This window comes from Diabrotica virgifera, chromosome 10 (genome assembly GCF_917563875.1).
Source record: "Diabrotica virgifera virgifera chromosome 10, PGI_DIABVI_V3a".
In the NCBI taxonomy this organism is placed as follows: domain Eukaryota; kingdom Metazoa; phylum Arthropoda; class Insecta; order Coleoptera; family Chrysomelidae; genus Diabrotica; species Diabrotica virgifera.
The window spans coordinates 116,998,428-117,016,320 of NC_065452.1; positions in this window are offsets into that span (position 1 = coordinate 116,998,428).

The following is a 17,893-nucleotide window of genomic DNA, read 5'->3' on the forward strand; positions in this document are numbered from 1 at the left end:
AAGTATATGAATTTTATTTTAGCACAAACAGATGGAATGGAAATGTCATGGTCAACTGTGAAAAAAGATATTGCAATCGGAGAAAAAACTAAGGATCACCTTAATACCAACCAAGCCCCTGAACAATTCAGATTACTTCTTCAGATATGATTTGTTGTATTTGCCAAAAAGAGAGCTCTGACGTACATACGTGCATAATTTGTAATCAGGTGGTACGTGTTGTGCGCGCTGACAGCACACTTGGTGCATACTATACAGGGTGTAACAAAAATACAGGTCATAAATTAAATCACATATTCTGGGACCAAAAATAGTTCGATTGAACCTAATTTACCTTAGTACAAATATGCACACAAAAAAAGTTACAGCCCTTTGAAGTTACAAAATGAAAATCGATTTTTTCCGATATATCGAAAACTATTAGTTTTTTTAATAAAAATGGACATGTGGCATTCTTATGGCATGAACATCCTAAAAAGAAATTATATTAAAACTTGTGCAGCCCATAAAAATTTTATGGGGGTTTTGTTCCCTTAAACCCCCCCAAACTTTTATGTGCGTCCCAATTAAATTATTTTTGTAGTACCATTAGTTAAACACAATATTTTTAAAACTTTTTTGCCTCTTAGTACTTTTTCGATAAACCAGTTTTAATCGAGATGCGGCTTTTTTTTAATATGTTTACATAAAAATTTTATGGGGGTTTTGTGCCTTTAAACCCTCCAAATGTTTGTGTAAGTTCCAATTAAACTATTATTGCTGTCCCATTAGTTAAACACAGTGTTTTTAAAACTTTTTTACCTCTTAGTATTTTTCAGATAAGGCACCTTTTATCGAGATGTGGCTTCTTTTTTAATATGGTTCAAAGTATACCTCAAACTGTAATTTATAAATACATTTTCAAATATTACCAAGTCTCAAAATCGTACTTAACAGTACACAAATATGTAGTGGATTTGACAAAATATTCAAAATATCTCAAAAAAACCTAACTTTTCGAAAAAGTACTAAAACGCAAAAAAGGTTTAAAAACATTGTGTTTAACTAATTGTGCCACAATGATAATTTAATTGGAACGTACACAAAAGTTTGAGGGGGTTTAAGGGAACAAAACCCCCATAAAATTTTTATGGGGTACACAAATTTCACTATAATTTTTTTTTCAGATGTTCCTATCATAAGAATGTCATATGTCCGTTTTCAATAAGACACCTCAAACAGTGTTCGACCTATTGAAAAAAATCGATTTTTATTTTGTAACTTCAAAGGGCTGTAACTTTTTTTGGTGCACATTTGTAATAAGGTAAGTTAGGTTCAATCGAACTATTTTTGGTCTCAGAATATGTGATTTAATTTATGACCTGTATTTTTGTTACACCCTGTATAAAGGTTTTGAAAGAAAAGTTACATGCATGCGTTGTGTACAGATAGAACCAAAGGAGATGTGTACAGACAGAACCTTTAATAAAACCAAAGGAGATGCTCGAAATATTTTGGTTATCATACACGATAAAACAATTGATGCTTTATGTAGAGTTTGTACGAAATACGGAACAATAAACACACTTTTTTCAAGAAATGAAATAAGAGAATGCAAAGAGAATTTTTTTAATTTCGAAGATGTTCCAGACGTTCAGCTGTCTCTAAGAGAAATTAGTACAAAAGATTCTAAATTTGGAGGACAAGGCTTTATAAAATGTTACTGCAATAAGAAATGCTTTTCAAAATTATGTAAGTGTAAAAGGTCTAACGTATTGTGCAACTTTAAATACCATAATGCCTCAGCATGTGAGAATAAACACTATTTTTTATTTTAATTACAACATAAAAATAACACACATTAAAATTAAAAAATGACGTTTTATTAAACCTAATCTAACAAATTAAGACATTTTAATAGCAGTCAAACCCCGATTTCATAAAATTAAATTTTGACCTTTGCCTGACCAACTTAGTCTCTCCTAGGTTTGACTAGTCAAAGGCCGAAACTGTAATTTATTTCGGGCTGTGACTATAACATACAGGGTGAGGCAGATAACTGGCCTATTAGAAATATCTCGAGAACTAAAGGCAACAGAATCATGAAAATTGGAATACAGGGGTTTTGAAGGAAGATCTATTAAATGAAAATATTTTCATCTCTTTGCAACTTCCGGTTATACCGGAAGTTGCTTATAATTTCGTTTTTTTAAATGGGACACCCTGTATATTTTTACATTTTTGGATTCTCTTCGATGTCTTCTTTCTTAAAATATGAGGATTTGTAATGTTATACAGGGTATTTTAAAAGATAATTACGTTTTTTTTTTATTAATTTCGTAGCAACATTCACACCCTGTAGAATTGTAGTAGTTGGACATCTAAAACTCTACTTACGTTCAAATGATTTTTAATATAGTCTACTATTGTTAAGAATCATTCTTCTTCTTAACGTGCCCTATCAAGTCCCCTTGACGTTGGCGATTAACATGGCGAAACTGTCTCTGTCTCGAGCTATTCTAAATAGGTGTCATAGATAAGAATCATTAGTATAGCTAAATTTTTAATTTTAGTATACAGGGTTAGTCGAAACTCAGAATGAGTATTTTCTGAGTTTTCTTAAATGAATTTAGTATTGTAATGAAATGATATTTTATGGTACTTTTTTATTTCTTAAGCATTCCCTATACTTAACTGCTTTAAATTGTGCTTAATTGTTAGTCGCACCAACAATCTTAACTACGTAGGTATTTTGATAGTTAAACCATTATTGGTAATTTTAAGGATCAGTCTGGATTAATATGTATTTATTTCTGAAAAATTATTTGTGATTGAATATTTTCAAGGCCAACCTAATAAAATTTTACGTATTTTTTGTTGCAATTAATGTTTAGCTTGAATCACCAATAACTCACAAATTAAAGCAGTTAGGTATAGGGAATACTTATAAAATAAAAAAGTACTATGAAATATCATTTCATTACAATACTAAAATACAAGGTGTTCTATTTAAGAAAACTCAGAAAATATTCATTTTGAGTATCGACCAACCCTGTATACTAAAATTTTAAAATTAGATATACTAATTATTCTTAACAATAATAGACTATATTAAAAATCACTTGCATGTAAGCAGAGTTTTTAATGTCAAACTATTACAATTCTACAGGGTGTGAATATTACTACGAAATTAATAAAAAACGTAAATATCTTTTAAAATACCCTGTATAATATTACAAAATCTCATATTTTAAGAAAGAAGATATTGAGGAAAATCCAAAAATGTAAAAATATACAGGGTGTCCCATTTAAAAAAACCAAGTTATAAGCAACTTCCGGTATAACCGGAAGTTGTAAAGAGATGAAAATATTTTCATTTAATAGATCATCCCTCAAAACCCCTTTATTCCAATTTTCATGATCCTGTTGCCTTTAGTTCTCGAGATATTTCTAATAGGCCAGTTATCTGCCTCACCTTATATATACAGACGGATGCAGAGAATTCCATGTAGACAACGCGAACACGGCGGGTTCGTTGGGAAAAATATTCCCATAAGATTTTTTTGCATAATTACATTCGTGAGACATCCCAGAATAAGGTTCAAGAAGTCGCCCACGTGAAAAGTGGGCCAAATTTTTTTAACAATTTTTTTAATCAAATTGCAACAATCAATATTTTTGGCCCGGACAAGTTTTTTGTAGGTTTTTTGGACCATTCTGGATAAAAAAGGTCTCTTATAATTTTTCTCTAAAGTTGATCGTTTTCGAGATGTAAGCAGTTGAAAATTGAAAAAAACGAAAAATGGCGATTTTCAAGGCTTAATAACTCGGGTTAAAGTTATTATTATGAAAGTCAGAAAGTGACTAAATCAAAGTTTAATGCCCGCCCTACAAGATCCCGAAGAAATTTTTGTCATTATTTTATTACTAAGCTGTTATTTTTAAGTAATAATATCTTGATAAGTCTTATTACTTAAAAATAACAGCTTAGTAATAAAATAATGACAAAACTTTCTTTGGGATCTTGTAGGGGGGGGGGGGGCATTAAACTTTGATTTAGTCACTTTTAATAAAAGTTAACACATAATAAAAACTTTTAACCGAGTTGTTAAGCCTTGAAAATCACCATTTTTCGTTTTTTTCAATTTTAAATTGCTTATAACTCGAAAACGATCAACTTTAGAGAAAAATTATAAGAGCCCTTTTTTATCCAGAATGGTCCAAAAAATCTAAAAAAAAATTGTCCGGGCCAAAAATATTGATTTTTGCAATTTGATTAAAAAAAAATGGTTAAAAAAATTTGGCCCACTTTTCACGTGGGCGACTTCTTGAGCCTTATTCTGGGATGTCTCACGAATGTAATTATGCAAAAAAATCTCATGGGAATATTTTTCCCAACGAACCCGCCGTTTTCGCCTTGTCTAATGGGTACAAAAAGTTTCTAACGATTAGGTACTTTGGCGCAAACAAACAGAATTACTAAGAATAATCCAAGAATGAAATGGAAAGGTATGATCTACTTCAAAGCATATTAGAAGGTAAAGTACAGGGTAAAAGATCAGTAGGAAGACGCCAGAACTTGTGGCTGAAGGACCTGAGAAGACGGTTTGACCGTTCATCCGCAGAAATTTTTCGTGCAGCGGTTTCCAAAGCTACAGTTGCCATTTGGATCGCCAACCTCCGAAAGGAGACGGCGCAATAAGAAGAAGAAGTTGAAGGTTAAATTGGAAAAACCCGATATCGTTTTCATTATCAGCCCGTTTTAAGTTCACTTCAGGACATAGGCTTTCCCTGCGTGTATACAGAGTGCATGGTCGTGTGCAGTATGGATCTAATTTTTTGTAATCTTTCGCAGGTCATCTTGATATCGTGTAGGTGGTCTTCCTTTGTTTTCTTATATATTCTTGATCTATGTACATAAGTAAGCTGCGTGTCCACTTTCCATTCTTCATCCTTTCCACGTGGCCAGACCAGCTCTATTTCAATCTGAAAGCTCTCTCCACAAGATCTGCAACTCTGGTTCTGTTTCGCAGGTCTTTGTTTGTGATTTTGTCTTTATTGTTACTCCTATCATCACTCCATTGTTCTTGGTACCATTATTAGTTCTTTAAAACTTTGTTTATTGTAAGGGCAGTATTTCCGCACCATTAATTTGTATGTTGACGTTATGAAATACGTTTTTACGAGCTCCATATTTTGTCCATCTATGTGCTATTCTTCTTGATACCTCACCTGTATGGTTGCCCTTGACTACTATAATTTCGTATGCAAGGTATTTGTCAAAAAGTTCTACTTCGTCGTTCAGAATTTTTAAGTTGTACAAGATTCGTCAAGTATTTTGTTTTGGGAATATATTTTTCTGTAGGCTCTCTCCAGTCCTTCTAACATGATATTGAGTTCATCTAGGTCAGCAGTTCTCAATCTGTGGTACATGTTAGGGATGGGAAAAACCTACCGGTTTAAACCTAAAACCGGTTTTTTTACTTCGCAATAACCGGTTTTACCGGTTGTTTTTTTTCCTGGTTATAACCGGTTTTTTCTTTTTAAAGTAAAAACCGGTTATTAGGTTTTTACGGTGATTAGGATTAGGTTAGGTATTATTTTGGATCCCAATCATAATTATTATTCTCAAGTAATTATTCCAAACAAAACCATAATTCAAATTTTATTTTATTTTATAAAATACAGAAGCAAACTGAAAGTGCAATCTCACATCAGCCAGAAACAATTATTAAGTTTTATTATAATATTTCCTTGAAAAGGTATTTGTAATCATAATATTTACATAAGAAGTGATCTGGTTGAATTAGACGCAAACATCATCCATTTTCACACTTAACTCTTGACATTGAAAGTGGGTGAATAACTTTTTCTGATTACCAAAAATAATGCTCTGGCTATGAATATCGAATTACTGATTACGAATACGAATCTCCAAATTTTCGCTATGTTTTCAAAACGATACACTCATACAGGAAGTATTAAATGAGTTAAAATATACCTATTCTACAAATATACAAACGTGTTAAAAATAATACATGTTCTTTCGATAGTACTAATTTTGACCATGTTCATATCGAGTCGAATGGAGTATCGCAAACTAAAGTGTATTGTAAATGTAACTTTGTAAACTATTGGATTAAAAAAAACCGAAAACCGGTTTTTCAAAAAATCGGTTTTTTTTGGCCGGTTATAACCGCCAGGTTAAACCGTAAGTAAAAAAACCGGTATAACCGAAAACCGGTATTTTGTCAAAAACCGCCATCCCTAGTACATGTACCACTGGTGGTACATATCATTATTTGAGGTAGTACACAAAACGCAAAAACGGCCAAAATCCGCACTACTATTATACACTCCAGGCCAAAAAAATCGGGACACCTTAAAAATGGATCATTTTTAATGGCTTGAATCTCCTAAACCTATTGTCCGATTTTAGTGATTTTTTAAAATGTTATAGCCTTATTCTCTAAGAATATGGATCTAGTAATAGTGTTGCTGAACAGGTAAATGTCATTGTATACCGGGTGTAACAATAATACTGTGTTTTTTCCTGAAAGTTCGTAACACTCTGTGGAATATTGTAGCATTTAAAAAATATTGAAATTAAAACTCAATTGTAGGCTAAGCCTTTCTTAACATTCTGCTTTTTGACTCATTCACTTGAGTTGGATAATGAAAAAGTTAGGTACTTTGACAACTAGCCATGTTCTCCATCAATACAGGGTGTTTCTAAATAAGTGCGACAAACTTTAAGGGTTAATACTGCATGAAAAAAATGACAGTTTGCTTTATAAAAATATATCCACAAATGCTTCGTTTCCGAGATACGGGATATTGAATTTTTTCTTACAAATTGACGATTTATTTATTGCTTTAAAACCGGTTGAGATATGCAAATGAAATTTGGTAGTTTTAAGAGGTAGTTCTTTTACATTTTTTGACATACAACTTAAAATTTTATATTTGCCATTGGCGTGCATACAGGTAATATGACCGGGTAATATGACCCATATGCACGCCAATGGTGAATATAAAATACATGTAAAAAGATGCGCAATAACTGCCTCTTAAAACCCACCTAATTTCATTTGCATATCTCAACCGGTTTTAGAGCAATAAATAAATCGTCAGTGTGTAAGAAAAAATTCAACATCCGGTATCTCGGAAACGAAGCATTTGCAGACATATGTTTATAAGTCAAACGGTCATTATTTTTTCATGGCTACAGAATAGAAGAACATGGCAAGAACATGGCTAGTTGTCAAAGTACCTAACTTTTCATTATCCAACATAAGTGAATGAGTCAAAAAGCATAATGTTAAGAAAGGCTAGCGCTACAATTAAGTTTTAATTTCAATATTTTTTAAATGCTAGAATATTCCACAGGGTGTTACGAACTTTCAGGAAACCACAGTATTATTGTTACACCCGGTATACAATGGCATTTACCTTTTCAGCAACACTATTACTACATGTATATTCTTAGAGAGAATAAGGCTATAACATATTAAAAAAATCACTAAAATCGGACAACAGGTTTAGGAGATTCGAGACCTCAAAAATGGCCCATCTTTAAGGTGTCCCGGTTCTTTTGTCCAGGAGTGTAGGTAATTAGATCACCTACAGATATGTATTTCAGTTTGGTGGTACCAAAAATAATATAAACTATTTGGTGGTACATGACTCAAATAGATTGAGAACCGCTGGTCTAGGTCATCTCTTATCAAAACTATGTCATAACTTAGGTGGTGCAGTCTTTCGCGTCGACACTTATCACTTTATGATTTAAATCAAGGGATTTAAAAGCACGTTCTGGGACAGTTATAAAAAGTTCTATAGTGTGTCACCCTGCCTGATACCTCTTAGTAACTTACTGTTTTCGTGTAACTTTATTAGATACATTTAAGACATTTAAGGCATTTCTTTAAGGTTCAAACTCCCAAATGAAATTCGGAAACCTATTAGCTGAAGAATTTGCAGTCACTAAGAGTCTCAAACAGGGATGTTGTATCTCTCCTACTCTGTTTAAGATTTATATCTCTGCAGCTCTGAAATAATGGAAAAGGAAAGTCAAAGGAATGGGTGTACAACTGAACGATCAGGATTACATAGACACTTTACAGTTTGCAGATGATCAGGTGGTGATCTCAAATGACAAAGGCGACATGGAATATATGCTTAGAAAACTAATTGAATAAACACCAGAAATGGGGATTAAATATCAATTTAGAAAAGGCAAAATACCTCTCAATTGGCGCTGAAGCAGAACAACTCGATATCGAAGACAACAAAAAAATAAATCCATGTAACGAGTATGAATACCTGGGCGTCATTTTTGACCGTAGTGGAAAAGACGAACGAGAAATAGAACATCGAGTCATACAAGCACGAATAGCTATAGCATGTCTAAACGGAGTTCTATGGAGTAAAGAAATATCAAAGAAAAGAAAATGGAGCATATATGAGACAATGGTTAAAACTAGCCTACTTTATGGAGCCGAGACATGGAGAATACCCGAGAAATATAAGAAAGAGGTCGAAGCCACGGAAGTGGATGCCATCAGAAGATCGATGAGAATATCAAGAGCCGAAATAATAAGGAATGAAGTCATAAAATAACAAATGAGTTTACAGGGCACTATAGTTGAGGATATTGAGAGAACATATGGTATGGGCATGTGAGCCGAATGGGGTACGAAAGATTGCCTAAAAAAACTATGATGTGGCAACCCCCAGAGAAGAAAAATGAGGAAGACCACCACAGAGCTGGAATCTGGGAGTTAGGAAAGCGTTTAAGGCAAATATATTATGAAATATAAATGGTCAAAACTCAGTTCTTTAAGTTTAGGAAATGGAATAATCTTCTTCTTGCAGTACCGTCTCCTATCGGAAGTTGGCTACCATCACAGAAATTTTAACTTTGTTGGCTGCAGCTCTGAACAATTGTATTGAACTGCATCCGTATCACTTCCTTAAATTTCGCAACCAGGAAATCCTCCTACATCCCACATCTTTTTCCCGAGATTTATTTCTTGGATTACGAGTCTTAGCAGGGCGTATTTTTCCCCTCTCGTTATGTGGCCTAGATATTCCAGTTCTCTCGTTTGTATTGTTTTTATGACTTCGCATTTCTTCCCCATCTTCAGCAAAACATCTTGTTACTCTATCTGTCCACGGTAGTTTCCACATTCTCCTGTGGCACCTCATCTCGAATGCCTCAATGTTTTTGATGTTTATCTTTTTCAGTGTCCAAGCTTCCATGCCGTACAACAGAACGAAGAAAACATAGCACCTTAACATTCTCGTTCTTAATTTCAAATTTATGTTTCAGCAGGATAGGAACTTTTTCATTTTGATAAATGATTGTCTCGCTATTTCTATTCGCCTCTTAATTTCTCTTGTCTGGTCATTAGCATCAGTGAACCAAACCCCTAAATATTTTTAGGACGCAACTCTTTAGGACGCATTGGTGTATAGCTTCTTTGTTACAATCATAAATTTAGTATTTTTGATGTTCAGTTTTAGACCATATTTGGTGGTATGGGTGTTTATGTTTTAGAGCAAGTACTGTAAATTTGCTAAGTTATCTGTTACTATTAGCGTGTCATCAGCGTATAGTATATTGTTATATATCTTGAATAGTAGTGGGTAAAGCACACAACCCTGACGCACACCTCGACGAATCTCAATTTCTTCGGTTAACTCATTATCAACTTTGATTTTTGCTGTTTGTCCCCAGTACAACCTGGATATGATGTTAATGTCGCGACTGTCGATGTTTTTGCTTCTTAGGATTTGATACAGTTTTTTGTGTCTGACTTTATCGAAGGCCTTCTCAAAATCTATGAAACCTACATGGAGGTCTTGGTTTACATCCAAATGAAATCATACTGACGAGTAAATATACTAAATTTACAATCAAGTTGCAGTAGAAATAAACAAATCAAGACACGTTAAATGCTACTAGGAGCACTCCCGAATCATAATTTACAATGTATATACATTGTAAATCCCAAATCACGATATCCAAAGTTTATACATTGTAAACTATGATTCGGGAGTGCTCCTAGTAGAAATTAACGTGTCTTGGTTTGTTTATTTCTACTGCATCTTGATTGTAAATTTAGTGTAATTATTTTTATTAGATTGTTAATTTTTTAAATCAATCACATTACTTAAACATTGTTTTAGATTAGATAGTACTGATCTAGAGGGAAACCATTTAACCATTTTAAAAGTTAAAAGAGTACAGAAGCGTAGCTAACGCCGCGCGCCGTATCAATTATTATACGGCATATGGAAACAAACATTCCATTTAAAAAAATTAAACAAAATATTCTACAATTTCACTATTAGGTCGTTTTAAAACAGTGTGTGTTGTTACGGTATCGGCATTTTCGTGTAATGTATTCTTTATCTACAGGGTGATTGATTAGTAGGGTAAAGCTCAAGAGATCCGTTATAGTAATAGATAGCAATAAAAGTTAATAACAAAAATTGTAGCCAACTTTGAGCTTCACATTTCAAAATTAATTACAATGTTACAGGATATTCTATAACATAGTGGCAGACCAAACTTATGTTTTTTTTTTAAATGGAACACCCTGTATTTTATTTTATATTCGAAATCTTCTTAACTTCTCCATTACAAAAATATAGCGGTTTATTATGTTATAAGTACATGGAATTTACAAAGTTATAACCAATTTTATATGAAAATCGTAAGAAGTTCAACTTCATGTTTAAATAAAAATAAGCACAACGGCAATGGTTTATTGATGCCATATATTTTTAGTTATTGTCAAAATTTATTTATTAAAAACCTGATTTTACAAAGAGATGTCTGCGTTTCGGACAGTATGAATTGTTCATATTTAAAACCATTTAAATAAATATTTTTCGGAAACTAAACGCTACGTGCTGGAAACAATGCATATAATATGTAGAAACGTTTGTGCAACCTAAGGGGTTGGAAGCATTAAATAAGAACAGGCATGTTTCTTTCTTTTTTTTCTACACTGCGCATCAGGGAATATGGGCACCCCAAAAATGAGTCTTTTTTGATGTCTCGTATCTCATAAACTTGTTGTCCGATTTAAGTATGTTATAGCTTTGTTCTTTAACAATATAGCTGTAATAATATTGTTGTTAAATAGGTAAATTTTCATTGTATACCGGGTGTACGAATCAAACTGTGCTTTTTTCTCAAAGTTCGCAACACCCTGTGGAATATTCTAACATTTATAAAATATTAAAATTAAAATCCAACTATAGCCTTAGATTTTGTTAACATTTTGTTTTTTGATTCATTCGCTTATGTTGGATAATACAAAAATTAGGTACTTTAACAGCTTGTTTTTCATCAATACAGCAACTAGCCTTGTTTTTCATCAATACAGGGTATTTTTAAATAAGCATGGCAAACTTTAAGGGGTAACTCGGCATGAAAAAGTAATGACAGTTTGCTTTCTAAACGATTTCTAAAGATACGGGATGTTGAATTTTTTCTTACAAACTGACGATTTATTGAATGCTTTAAAACTGGTTGAGATATGCAAATGAAATTTGGTGGGTTTTAAGACAGTTTGCAGTTTTTTGACATACTATTAAGAATTTTATATTCGCCATTGACGTGCATACGGGTAATATGATCGCTCATATTACCCGTATGCGCGCCAATGGTGAATAGAAAATTCTTATTTGCATGTCAAAAAATGCGCAATAACTATCTCTTAAAACTTACCAAATTTCATTTGCATAATCTCAACCGGTTTTAGGGCAATAAATAAATCGTCAGTTTCTAAGAAAAAATTCAACATCCCGTATCTCGGAAACGAAGCTTTTGCGGGCATATTATGTTTAAAAAGCAAACGGTCATTATTTTTTCATACAGAATTGCTCCTTAAAGTTTGTCGCACTTATTTAGAAACACCCTGTACTGATGAAGAACATGGCTAGCTGTTAAAGTACCTAACTTTTGTATTATCCAACATAAGCGGATGAATAAAAAAACAGAATGTTAAGAAAACCTGAGGCTATGGTTGGGTTTAAATTTCAGCATTTTATAAATGCTAGAATATTCCACAGGGTGTTTGAAGGGCGAACTTTGAGAAAAAGACACAGTTTGATTCGTACACCCGGTATACAATGAAAATTTACCTATTTAGCAACAAAATTACTACATTGATATTGTTAAAGAATAAGGTTATAACATATTAAAAAAGTACTTAAATCGGATAACAGGTTTAGGAGATAGGAGACATCAAAAAGACTCATTTTTGGGGGGCCCGTTTTCTCTGAGGCGCAGTGTATTTATTGCTATTTTGCTGAAAGGGTATTAAATAAAAACATTTTTAACCAGCCGTATCTTATAGAAAATTTAATTATCGATATTTTATTTTTGTACTACTTTGCTCCAAAACGAATCGATTAAAGTTATAAGCAAGGAAATTGAAAAAAATAAAAGAAGTTTTTACGCATTTTAAATACATATATTGATTTTTTATTAATATTTGAGAATTGATTGAGAGGGAGGAAAAATCAATTATTATTATTGAAGTTACAACTTTTTCTGCAAAAATCAAAATGCCATCTCTCATATCCATCTCAACAAAAATCCGCCCTGGTATTTTTATTTTTAGATATTTATTTATTTATACACCATGACAGATGACATGACGTAAACATGAAGTCGTACGTCAAACTTAAGAACCATATTTTTTTGTTTTTTGTTTTTCTGATGATATATGAAATAATTTATTTTAACTTTCTTCTTTTCGTTCAACTCTTTTCTCTCGATTTTTTTTTAATTCAATACACTTAGGGTTGGTTATCCCTTCCTTCATTATTGTTCTGTACAGACAAAACAACAAAAAATGTAATTTTTTCGTGAAAATAAAGGTTCCATAAGAACTTTTTTCAATTGTGCTTTTTACTTAAATTAACATCATGATATACACTAAGCCATATGACCCAGGATAGAATTGTGTGGAGAAATGCAATTAGGGAAGCCGACCCCGCATAGGGATAAGGCAAAGAGAATGATGATGATATACACTAAGCAGTAAAATTAACGCACCACCTTAAAAATGGGACATTTTTGATGTCTCGAATTTCCTAAATCTCTTGTCCTATTTGAGTGATTTTTTTAATATGTTATAGCCGTATTCTTTAACAATATCCCTGTAATAATATTGTTGCTAGACATGTAAGTTGTCATTGTATATGGGGTGTACCAATCATGCTGTGTTTTTTCTATAAGTTCGGAACACCCTGTTGAATATTCTAGCATTTATTAAATGTTGAAAATAAAACTCCATTATAGCCTTAGGCTTTCTTAACATTTTAGTTTTTGATTAATATTCTTATGTTCGATTATAAAAGAGAAATGTACTTTTATATTACAATTGAGGTTTACTATTTGGCAGTGACGTAACAAACTCCGTCGGCCCGCCACCCCCGCAGGATTGGAAATGGAGCCCCTTTAAAAAATTACTAAACGCGACATGTGTAACAAATACCTATATGTGTTACAGCCCTTTAAATGAACGTAAATATGACGGTACCGTGTAATTTTCAGTGTTACCACCGAAGTGGTGAAGACTTTTCGAGTTATTTATGAGTAAAAATCCATGTTCAACAAAAAAAACCACGTTTTTAGGCGATTTTTCGCAAATAGTTCAAAGAGTAAGTATTTGATCGAACAGAATAATGTTAGCAAAAATGTATCTTGCTTATAAAAAACGAAACAAAAATAAAGTCTATCGACCCAGTAAAAGAAAAGTTGTAGCACATGAAAAGTTTTTCTTATTCGTCCAATTCCAAATCGAATATTTCAACGTGAAATAACCAAAAAATGAAATACTTTTCGGGGAAACTCATTAGACTTTTTAAAGTGTTTAAAAGAAGCTTTATTTTTTACAAAAGTTTCTAGCATAAAAACTAAGCCAGTTACGCTCAAAATGCAGTTAATCCCATTTTTTTATGAAACAAATGTGAAAATCTCCCCCTATTTAGCACCCCAAATGAAATTAATCATTATCGCCTTACAAATTACTTAACTTTTTTATATGACCTGTAAGTTTCACCGGTTCAAAGTGCTTATTTTTAAAAGTGTTTAGTTGAAACAGCTTGAACGAGTTACTAATCACGAGTATATGCAAATTTTAAATAGCCATATCTTAACCAATTTTTGTCTTACAGAAAAACAAAATAAAGCCAAAATATTTATAACAGCAAGACCTACATTTCTTTACTATTTGAGAGTTTTCGTATCACTAATACTTTTTAAGTTATTTTGACAAAAAGGCTTTTTTCCAAAATAAAAAAAGTTTTTTATTATGAAACCAAATTTTTTCAAAAATAAGAACTTTGAACCGGTCAAACTTAGAGATCATATAAACAATAAATATTTAAAGTAAATGGTAAAGCGCTAACGATAAATTTTATTTGGTGAGCGAAATAGGGGCAGATTTTCACGATTTTTTTTTTACCAAAAAAAGGGGCCAACTTTATTTGAGCGTAACTCGTGTAGTTTTAGTGCTAGAAACTTTTATAAAAAATAAAAATAAAGTTTTTTTAAACATTTAAAAAAGTTTTAATGAGTTTTCTCCAAAAACTCCTTAATTTTTTCGTTATTTCAGGTTGAAATATTCGATTTGGAATTGGACGAATAAAATAATTTTTGTACACCATTTTTTTTTGTATCTTATAAGCTACATTTTTGCTACAAATATTTTTTCGATATCTAATATTTAATTCGATAAATACTTATTTTTGAGTTACTTGCGAAAAACCCGTCTGAAAACGTTGTTTTTTTTTTGTTGAAAACTAAACATTTTCACTCGCAAATGACTTGAAAAGTATTAACATAGATAAAGAAACTCCGTAGAACAAAAGTTGCTTATAATTAGTTTGTTTAGCAATACGTATGTTTTTTCCCCTAGGAGGGGTGTCACCCCACGAAGTAAAAGCAACCAACGGCGTAAGGCTAACTTTGAAGTGGAGTGTAACTAGAACCTAAATCCAAATTGTCAAGCAAATACTTTCCCTCGTGACACTGATAATTTCACTCCAAAACTGTCATTTACTGCGCTATTGGTGTATTATGCATTGTTTATGACGACTTACATTTTTAATCTGTATTGGTATAGAATAAAATAGAACAAAAATTAATAAACGATTACATTAGTACATAGTATTATTCTATGAGATGAACAACTTTCTTCGTGCACTATCTATTATCAGCGAATATATCTACAATTTTATTAATTCGAATGGACAACCTTATTTTCAATAGGTACTGCACTGATTAAAAAACGTATGTATGCAAATAATATAACAACACATTTTTACATATTATATTCGACGACAAGATGGGTCCCTTGGCATATTGGGGCCCCCGTAAGCTTCATGCTGCCGGGGCCTCTGTTACGCCTCTGGATAATTGTATCGAAATACTAAACGGAGGTAAAGATTAAAGAAAAAAACCCATTTCTAGATTTAAAAATATTGTTCTAAAATTCGGCAAATTGCAATTCTCAAATCTTTCAATAGTCACGTACAAAGCATTATGGTTTATTGTCGTCACCATAAAAGTTCGTGAGACCGGAAAGGATTAAGTTTGTAGATATGAGATAATTCACTTGCCGAATACGCCTATATAGAAATTTACCTTTGTAAATTTAAACACACAAAGTAAAATCATATACTTATAACAATTGAGTTTTAATTTCAACATTTTATAAATGCTAGGATATTCCACAGGGTGTTCCGAACTTTTAGAAAAAAACACAGTATGATTGGTACGTCTGTTATACAATGAAAACTTGCTTGTTTAGCAACAATATTATTACAGAGATATTGTTAAAAAAATCACTCAAATCGGACAAGAGGTTTATGAAATTCGAGATATCAAATATGTCCCATTTGTACAAATTGTCCCCATACTCTGTAATTATATTTTATACAGGGTGAGTCATGAGGAACTGTAGATACTTATACCTAATATTATGAAGGCCCCTATGGGGTATAACAACTGTCCATTAAAAAATGTCTGCTCCCATTGTTTAATAATATACAGGGCGAGTTGTTTGACTGAAATTTCTATTCGTCATAAATTTTTAACGATATGTTCGATGTGTCTCATATTTTGGTCAAACGTTACACATTCACAACCTAATAAACTGATTTGTTCAAACTAGAAAAAAATCAGGTACGGTTTCAAAAAATTAGTTTGTTTTATTTATAGAAAGAATTTCACCCTGTCTACGGTTTTTAAAAAATCTAATAAAAATTTTATAAATAAGACAGATAGGCAATTAAATCGGCATAGTTATCGTTTTCTCCACATTATTATTTTATTTAAAAAAAACTTGACTGTGAATTATAAGTTTAACAAAGTGTACCATAGATGTAAAAATGTAATTTTTATTGCAAAATTAAATTTTTTTGAACAAACATTTAATTCAACATTCAACAAAGAAACCGCATCTGATTTTTTTCCAGTTTTATTTACTTAAACTGGAGAAAAATCAGGTCCGGTTTTAAAATACTAGTTTGTTTTGTTCATTGAAAAATTTCACCCTGTATACGGGTTTAAAAAACTCTTTTAAGAATTTTATAAATTAGATAAAAAACATATTTGATTTTTCCATTTATTTACTTATTTATAGTTAAAAAAATCAAATTTGACTATGAATTAAAAGTTTGGGAAACAAAATCGATTGAATGCAGGTTATTTTAAAAAATTTTATTAACTCAAAAATAAAGCTGACTATTTCAGTAGCTTTTTTTGAGGAAAAGTAAAATAAATTTCTGACACTTTAATAAAAGGACACTTAAGTTGAATTACTAACAAATATTATACAGGGCGATGTTTTAGTATTATTCCAAAAAATTTCTACTTTAAGTAATTCTTTAGATTGGCAATAGTAATTAATATTATTTAAAATATATCTCTAGCACGAGCTAGTATTAATCTTATTTAGAATATATAGCTGTGATAGTATTAATATTTATAAATTAAACATATTTATGTTAAAAAAATTTTGCAGAAAAGTTACATTTTTACATTTTATGGTTCACTTTGCTAAACTTTTAATTGGCAGTCAAATTTGACTTTTTAAATTAAAAATTAAGTAATCGTGTAGGAAAAAATAAACATGTCATTTTAATTAGCTATTTGTCGAATTTATAAAATTTAAGTTTTCAAAAACCCTATAAAGTGTAAAACTTTTCTATGAACAAAAGAAACTTAACTTTTTAAAGGATTTTTTCCAGTTTGAATAAACCAAACTGAAGAAAAAATCAAGTCCTTTTTGTTTGTTAAATATTACATTAAATGTTTATCCCTAAAAATTTAATTTTTGCAAAAAAGTTACACTTTTTACATCTACATGGTTCACTTCGTTAAACTTTTAATTCATAGTGAATTTTGATTTTTTTATAATAAATATTAAGTAATTAAGTGTGGGGGAAAATAAATATTGCAATTAAATCGCCTATTTGTCTAATTGATAAAACTGATATAAACCTTTTCAAAATCCGTATACAGGGTGAAATTTTTTATATGCAAAAAAACGAACTAACTTTTTAAAATTGGGCCTGATTTTTTCTAGTTTGAATAAAGCAGTGAATTAGGTAGTAGTATTATTTTTAAAACAGAGTCATGGACACTAACGGAAACATTAATGAGAAAGCTGGAGGCATTCGAAATGTGGGTGTATTAACGTATCCTCAAAATATCCTGGACGACTCACACCACCAACGTAGAGGTATTCCGGCGTATGGGAAAACAAAAAGAAATCTCTTTCACAATTAATAAACGGAAACTTAAATACGTCAGTCATATTATGAGACATGATAAATATCATATACTCCAGCTGATAATACAGGGTAAAATAGAAAGCAA